Here is an 8,292-nt window from a genome sequence, read left to right as displayed (position 1 = left end):
GCGTGTCTCCAGGAAAATGATCTGCATGAGTGAAGAGGATTTTTGATACAGAGATTAATGATGCTTCAGAGAGAACAGAAACATTCACAGCCAGTGCTGATCAGATTAGGACTAGATTGTTCTAACGGATGGATCAGAACCAACTCTCTGAAGACCAGGAGAACACAAGTGTGTAAGGTTAAAGCAGTGGTTGAGTTTTTCTCTCTCCATGTTTAATGCAGCAGCCAGAGTTCTAAAGTTTAAGTGTTTATAAGGGAAAGGTCTCGGTTAAGCAGATCACAGAGACATGGATTTCTGTCCAACATTGAGCTCCCCTGATACCAGTACCAACAAGACTGTAACAAGAAACATGTTCTACTGCAAGGTTTGAAACCAAAAGCTTTTTCAAATGGAAGCAGATTCTGCAAAAAGTCAAAAATGAAACACCTTGGTTCCAGCCAGGTCAAATAGAGCAGTGTTTTTCAACCAGTGTGCCGTGAGAGATGGTCTGGTGTGCCGAGGGAAATTACCAATTTTCACATATCTAAAACATTTACCATCACTATAGTATCTGCTCTGTGTTCATCCAAACGGGCCTGATTTAACACTGGATAATTTTGAATATGCAAGATGGTAAAGAAAATATTTCTTCGATTCTATAAATGACTAATCAGAAGGATGTTACCGCAATCCAGCCGCAAAAATAGCCTCAAACTCAGCTTTTAGAAAAGCCCCGCCCCCTTCAACTGTCTCCGCCAATCATTGTTGGAGGCTTGATCACATGTTATCAATCTGACCAATCAGAAGTGGTTAACGTCCTCACTTCCTTGTTCTGATTCGACTCATAAAGTCTCTCAGTTCCAACTAAAATAACAGCTAAAGCTCGTGTTTAGCGGTGTAGCTTCCAGCGGGATCCGACGTCAGACAGTCTAAAAAGTGAACAAAAGAATGAAGCTTAGAAACGACAGTATGCCGGCATCTGCATGAGTTAATGCACTGCAGCCTCATGATGCATTGGGTTAAGTGCGTGCGCTGAGCGCTGGGTGAAGGGGGAGGGGCTTACACGTTCAGCAGCGCAAGAGCCAAATAGGGAGAGAGATAGAGAGAAAACATCAACACAAAATGTAAAGAAAAAGAAGATAAAAACTGGAATCATTTGACTTTTCTTGATAGTATGAAGGAACTGAGTCTGCAGGAAATATTCTGTATGTATATATATTCTGTATATATTTATGGCTCCACAATCAACCTGTCCAGACACCTGAGAACCGAGAGAATCTTCTCTAAAACAGAGCAGATCATCACTGAGAGAAGAAACAGATAACATCCTCAAAGCTGAAACTCTTTTGTCTTTCTTAATGTTAATGTGAATAAAAGTCTTGATTTAGTGGTTTTTGCACAATTTAATTTATAATTGGGTTGTGGTTGCAGAGTTTTGTGTTGTTCACTTCAAATGTGTTTAAAAAGAAAAAGCTTAAAATGCGTAGAGTTAAAATCTGAATAGTTAATAGTTCTTTTACCATTAATTTTGTACATTCTATTTGGAAGGGATAAATAACAGCATATAAATAATTTAGACTTTATATGAACAAAAACATATTTACATCATGGATTTTGTACATAATCTTTTCTAGTAGTTTATAATGAATCAAAAAAAGCAAACAACAACCTAAAAAGCCATTTGGTAGCTAAAAGAGCTGCTGTTTTAGGAAAATGAATGCAAAAGAATTGAATTTTGAGCCAGACTTTGTCTGATAGTTTTGGAAGTATCTAAAGAAAGAGAAAAAAAAAAACATTCATAGAAAATGATTATTTAGAAGTATTTTTATTTTATTTGATCTTTTTTGATCATTCATTAATGATAATAAATGTAGACTGTTTTGACGAGATATATGTTTAACTAGAGCAAATTGATTAATGATGCTTCCCACTTATATAAACTAATGTACAATAAATTGTGGAATGACTGTACATCAATACAGACTCATTTTTTTAACCTTTTTGGATGCTAGTGTGCCGCGGGATTTTTTTCATGGAAAAAGTGTGCCTTGGCTCAAAAAAGGTTGAAAAACACTGAAATAGAGTAAGATCAATCAAATTCCTTCCCTATCCCTACAGCTTCTCCCCATCCCTCTAATTGTAGGGGCATTTGAAGCTTTAACCGTGTCAGAACTTGTTTCTTTCAAGGAGGAGCAGTAGCGACTTGAGTTATAAACTAATGCTGCTGGGTATTTTCGGTGCTAACGTAGCTGACCGGTGGAGAAACGTCCGGATTTAAAGACATTATTTCTCCATAACTTTGAGTTGAAATGAATTTCCGTTTGGAGGGATCATGTAGGGGTAGGGAGAAGCCGTAGGGGTAGGAATGAATTGGGATATGGTTTAAGAAATGGTGTAACCCCATCTATCTTCAGCGTTTCATCTAATCTCAAAAGAGCATTTTCCTCTGCATGCTAACAGATTCATAGATAAAACAAAACTTTGCTATGCATGTTTTTGTAGTCTGCTTTTTCTGCATGTTTAGAAATTTAGCATTACCAGAGGAAGCTAGAATGACCAGCTTTACAAGAGTAAGAGTAAAAAGTAAAGAAAGTAAAGCTGCCCTTAAAGCTGCATTTTTTTTACCAAAAAGTTACTCCAGTAAATCTGAGTAAATGTTTTCAGTCTTATCTTTTGTGAAGTAACTAGAATGCACATGCTCTTCCTGTCATCTTTGAAGCATCAGTAGGCAAAAGAGCGTGTAGCCTGTAACCTAAGCAGTCGATTGGCTTACATGTGGGTAGAACTCCATGACGATGAGGGATTCCCGATGGCCATCGGTGGACATCTTTTCCTCAGAAGTCAGAAATCTGGCAATGTTGTGGTGCTGCTGTAGCAGTGGCAGGCGGTACATGGAGCGTTCACTGAGGAACTTCTTCCGATTAGCAGAACTGAAGACTTTCACGGCTACACGCTGTCCATTCAGACAGCCACGAAAAACAGAGCCGTAACGGCCCCGACCAATCAGCTGCAAGGGAGGAAGAGCGAGCGGGAAAGTGTAACAAGCTGTTCATCACCATCAAGTTCAGTCCTCTGAAAATCCTCGACAGATACTCCTAGCTGATACCTGTCTAAGATGGGAAAGTATTCCAAGAGGTTCTCATAATGCGACATCCATCCTCTAAATCTGAATCCGTTTTGGGGTCGGGGGGTTGCTAGGACCTCTCTGAGTTACTCTTGTACAAAGACAGGGTTCACTGTTTTCACCACATCTTAAGTTTATCTTTCTCTCTGAAGCGTTATTTAAAAACAGGCAACTATAACAGTTATTCATGTTTTCAGCTTCATAATTCACAATTCTGAAAACTTTTGAAATGTTGTGTCTTTAAAATGGTTAGTCTGGTTGATTACTTTTGTTGTTTCATGACTGGAAGACTTGTAAGTCATTAATAAAAGAAAGATGAAATTCCTCGGCAAAGAGCACATCTGTGTCAAACGAGCTCAAACACAATCAACTTTTATTTCATACCTTCAAAATAAATCACATGGTATGAAAAGAGACGATGTGGAGGAAGTAGTCCCTCTCAAAGCCATGTAAAAATTAAAATTAGACTTTTTATGGTATTTCCTATGCATTTATCTCAAAAACTAGACAGTAAAAAGTCTTGTATTTTCAGTGGTAGTACTATGAAGTACTAAGTGGTTCTGTAAAGGAATGGTGATGTACTCATTTGAAACTCAAGAATTAATCCCACTCAAAGTCAGCATCTGAAAACTTCTGTGTTGCAAATTCTTCTTTGTTTGTAAGAAGTAAAAATACTTTTTTTCTGCAACATTATACATAGAAATCAGTCGAAATCCCACCACATGATTTAGTGTACGTTTGCTTTTTGTGTTTATTTTCATCTCTACAGTCTGTTTAGAGACAAAAATCTGATCACAATTGTCAATTGTGCTATTTTATTGTGAAAAATTGGTTATATTTTGAAAATTGACAGATTTTCTGGTGTGTCTTGGTTGTAACTTCAGGCCAGAACTGAGGTGGATCGCTCACGGCTCTGTGTCTGGTGTGAACCACAAAATAGGTAAACATGGGCGCCGAGTGGAAGAGGCCTTCATTCCGCAGCGCTTCCGCGTCCGGTGTGAACCCGCCGTCAGGAGCAAGATGGAAAGCTACGGTCCATGTCATAGCGTATGCCAGTCAGGGACTGTCTGCAAGTGAATCCAGCAGACAAACTGGAATTCCTAGCATTAAAACGGAATGTTACTGAAAAAAAAATCACCATCTCTGTATGGCTCCAGTTTCACAGTAATCACAGACAATAATCCATTGACCTATGACATCTGCCCAGCTCGATGCTGCCAGCCACAGGAGGCCTGCTGCACTACATACGATTTCAAACTCCAATACTGGGCAGGACGTCAAAATGAAGACTCTGATTTACTCCAACCGTCTGATGCTCATGGTCAGAAAGAGTGGGACATGGTCGATCAGTTTACCCATGACCATGTTGATCGATCCAGGCACTGCAGTTCAGCTTGATCCGGATGCTGAGGCCGCCATTTGTCACAGTTGTCTGTTGAGAGCTTCACATGTTAAAGATTCTCCAGAGAACTGCATCACCATGGTCGAGTCACTGAGCATGTCCATCACAGCCTTTCTAGACAGCTGCATCCACGAGTCTCACCAAGGGCTGCCAGTTCTCTCAATGTTCCACTTTGAGACCCCAGCATTCATGAAGTGATCTACCAACTCCAGACTGCTGAGAAGGTCTCCCCTCTGTTTGGAAAGAGTTGCTAGATGTTCCTCTTTTGCTGAGAGAGTGGAACAGACTTGAACTTCAAGATGACCTTCTGTACAGAAGACGACGGGATGGAGAGCACATCTCGCTACATCTAGCGCTGCAACAAGAGTTACAACCCATGGTCCCCACCAGACTCCACGACAATATGGGCCAACATGGCGTTGAGAGGACCCTTGATCTAGTGAGATCACATTTCTTCCGGTCATGAATGGCAGCCGATGTGGAGCAGAAGTCAAGACCTGTAATCACTGCATTCGGCGACAATCCCTGCCAGAACGAGCTGCACTTATGGTGAATATCCAAACCAGACGACCGCTCAAACTGTTGTGCATGGACTACCTGACGCTTGAGCCCGATCGAAGCAACACCAAAGACATCCTGGTCCTCACCGGTCATTTCATGAAGGATGGCGTGTCTGTGGGAGAACTTCCTGCACCAAGGCATCCCTGAGCGTCTATGCACAGATCAAGGCCCGGACTTTGAGTCCAACCTTATCAGAGAACTTTGTGACGTCGCTGGTGTTGAGAAAACCTGGACGGCGCCAAACTCTGCTATTTCAGATTCTGAGGGTAGGGATGCAGTACAGGACGTCGAACCAATTAGTCAATTTGTCGTTCTAAAAGAGACAACTGCTCAACCACTGATAATATTCCGCTTTAGGAAAGCCACTCATCTCTGTAGTGCAAACGCTTTTTCACAGTTTAGCTGATGCCTACAGTGAAGCTTTAGGCACCCCTGTATTCCACCTCATGTACGATGTCAGTGTAAAGGGTACCAAACCCTAAATAAACGTGTTATGCCTGTTGACATCTAGAAATGGGGCTTTAAAAGTGTTGTCCGTTGATCATTGTCAATTTTTTTAAAATTTACAATAAACTGGTTTTTCTGAAATTATAGTCAAAAATAGCCTGAGTGCTGCCCTCTACAGACTGAAACGAGGTATTACAGATGAATTTTGTGATGCTCAGCTGGCTGAAGTACCAAAAGTTTCACGTCATCATGCTCTGAGCTCCTGTATAAAAGTAAAAGCCCCGCCCATCTTTGAACACGCCACACGCTCAAGAGATGAACCTTGCCACGAGACCTTTTGAGCTCTCCCTGGGACGCAGAGAGGGGCGGAGCTAACCAACTACCTTGGCTTGATTACAATAACTTTCCTCCCCCCTCCTCCACATGTGATCACGCGTTAGACGCACTAACTTTATGCGTGCTCGCGGAATGGCAGTGATACAGACACCAGAGTCCATTCCTCAGCCACTCCTCTCCCAGAGCAATCCCTCCTAAGCGCGTCCTCGCTCTATCAGCCGCTAAACAGATGCTGTAAGCAGTGGTACAAAGGCAGACTGGCTGGGGGAACGGCAGTGCTTCAGCTGCGCACGAATGCAATTTCGGCATCCAAGCGCATGTGCCGGCGTTCGCTCCACGGCCCAATCACGCACTGAAACTGCTGTTGCACAGCGGTACCGCTGGTACAACACGCAGTCACCCATGGTCTCAATTTTCAAAAATTATTTACGCGTGTAATGGCGGCCAAATTATTTACCACATGTACGCGCATAGATTCTGCGGTTGCATATTGCCCATTGCACTACCAGTTCGCTCCTAACAGCGTCTGTATCCCGGGAGGACATTTTTTCCGTGTTCCTGCCGTGATATGGCCGTGTAAGCCAGTGGGACCGGGGCTTTATCATTTCAAAACCCAAAAAAAAAAAAAAACTAATAATGTGAAGAACCATTGAAAACAATGTCCAGATAGATGGAGCTCTGCCAAATGATGAAATCATGGCTTCCCCCCGTACATCATCCTGCTCATTATTTGAAGTCACGCTTGGAAAAACAGGTGTTTCTAATAGGGCATTGCTGGCTCTGCTGTCCCGCTGTCCGGCACCCCCTTCGTTTTCTGATGATGGCTCAGATAGATTTCATGACTGGGACTGTGTGGATGATAGCAAGGGACTGGGGAGAGCTTTTCAGAGGACGTCCGTGTAATGGATGCTGATTGGTGCGGCTGAATCCCTGGGGACTGAGCTCATGTAACCAGAGGGAACCACAAAGCTGGAGCAGGAACGATCCTGAAGGCTCTCCTCCTTTGAGGTCTAAATGATTGCACAGAGGTCGCTCAGCCTTTCCAAACAGGTGCCCGACAGAGGAGCATCAAGCACACTCAGAGTGGCACCGAGTGCAGCTGGAGGAGGAACACCAGCGAAGGGAAAATAAAACATCTTGTGGATTTTTGGAGCAGCTTAATGAGCAGGCTCTCCTCTAATTTTTCATTATGTCATCTATTGTTGTGCAACAGGAAAAAAAAGAAAAACGAAGAAAAAAAAAGAAACCACGAAATAGCAAAAGAAAAAAATATTAAGCAACATTTTCATTCACTTAACTGAGCACGATCGCCGGGTGATTTTCAATATATTGTCATGGGTCCCTGGGTAAAGTCTCACATGTCCCAGGAATAGGTGGACTAAAGGCCAAGTCTCCAGTAACATTGTTATGGTGTGAATTTACAGTGTTCACACTGTGGTGATTCTTCTGCGCCTTTCCGTGCGTTGTTTGGCACACAAAAACTCAATCACACTTTCAGCAGTTTCAGTAATCTTGGTATCCAAACATCCCACCTGTTTAGGACATTACTGCTTGTACTTTTACTGTTTATAAACTTTATAGTTTTAAGAATACATAGTATAATATGCCCTAAAGGAAAAGAATGAGACATTGCTCACATTCTTTAATTATTGCGTTTCTTAAGGTAATTTGGAGTTTAGCTTTTATTTTAGCAACATGCTAACTGTTTTTTGGCTAATTTAGAGAAAATGCTCAAATATTGGCAAAATTAGACATTTTTCCATTTTTTAAGGATGATTTGGAGTTCAGCTAATATTCTAGCATTATGCTAGCTGTTTTTGGCAAAATTAGACATTTTTCCAGTTTATTTATTTTAGTTTTTTTGGCATTTTGCTCATTTTTAGCAAGCTTTCTGCTTGAGCATTTTCAGCTATCAGCATTTTAACCAAGCTATCAGTTTCAGCAACTTTAGCTGCCACATTCAGCTTTATGTCAGAGGAGGCTGATGTAGGGGTTAATTGAGTACACCTGTGGGGAGGCGTGGTTACTGTTTTGGGGAAGGTTTTTACTTGTGTCCATAGGTGGGCGAAAAGAGCAGCAAGGGAGAAAAAGCAGTCAGGGGGAAGGAGATGGAGAGACCGAGCGAACACGTTCAAACGCCACAAGGTGGAGTGAATTGGCGCAGGGCGGGGAAGACGCTGTCGCTGCCAAACGTACAGTGATCACCTGTCGACACCCCGCTCAGAGGGCCACCTGCCAACGCCACATGCACGGAGGAAGAGGGCCGCCTGACGAGCTACACACACGGAGGAAGAGGGCCACTTGAGAGAGTGTAAACAGAGAGCTCTCAGTTATGGGAAGGGAAATTGGGGTTGCTCTGTGCCATTGGTCCCGCCCACAACTCAGAGACAAGTTTCTAATGAACTACAACTGTGGACAGGGTTTTTTTTTTTTTTTTTTTTTT

Source organism: Oryzias melastigma, linkage group LG21 (assembly GCF_002922805.2).
Source record: "Oryzias melastigma strain HK-1 linkage group LG21, ASM292280v2, whole genome shotgun sequence".
Classification (NCBI taxonomy): domain Eukaryota; kingdom Metazoa; phylum Chordata; class Actinopteri; order Beloniformes; family Adrianichthyidae; genus Oryzias; species Oryzias melastigma.
This window is presented reverse-complemented; position numbering follows the sequence as displayed.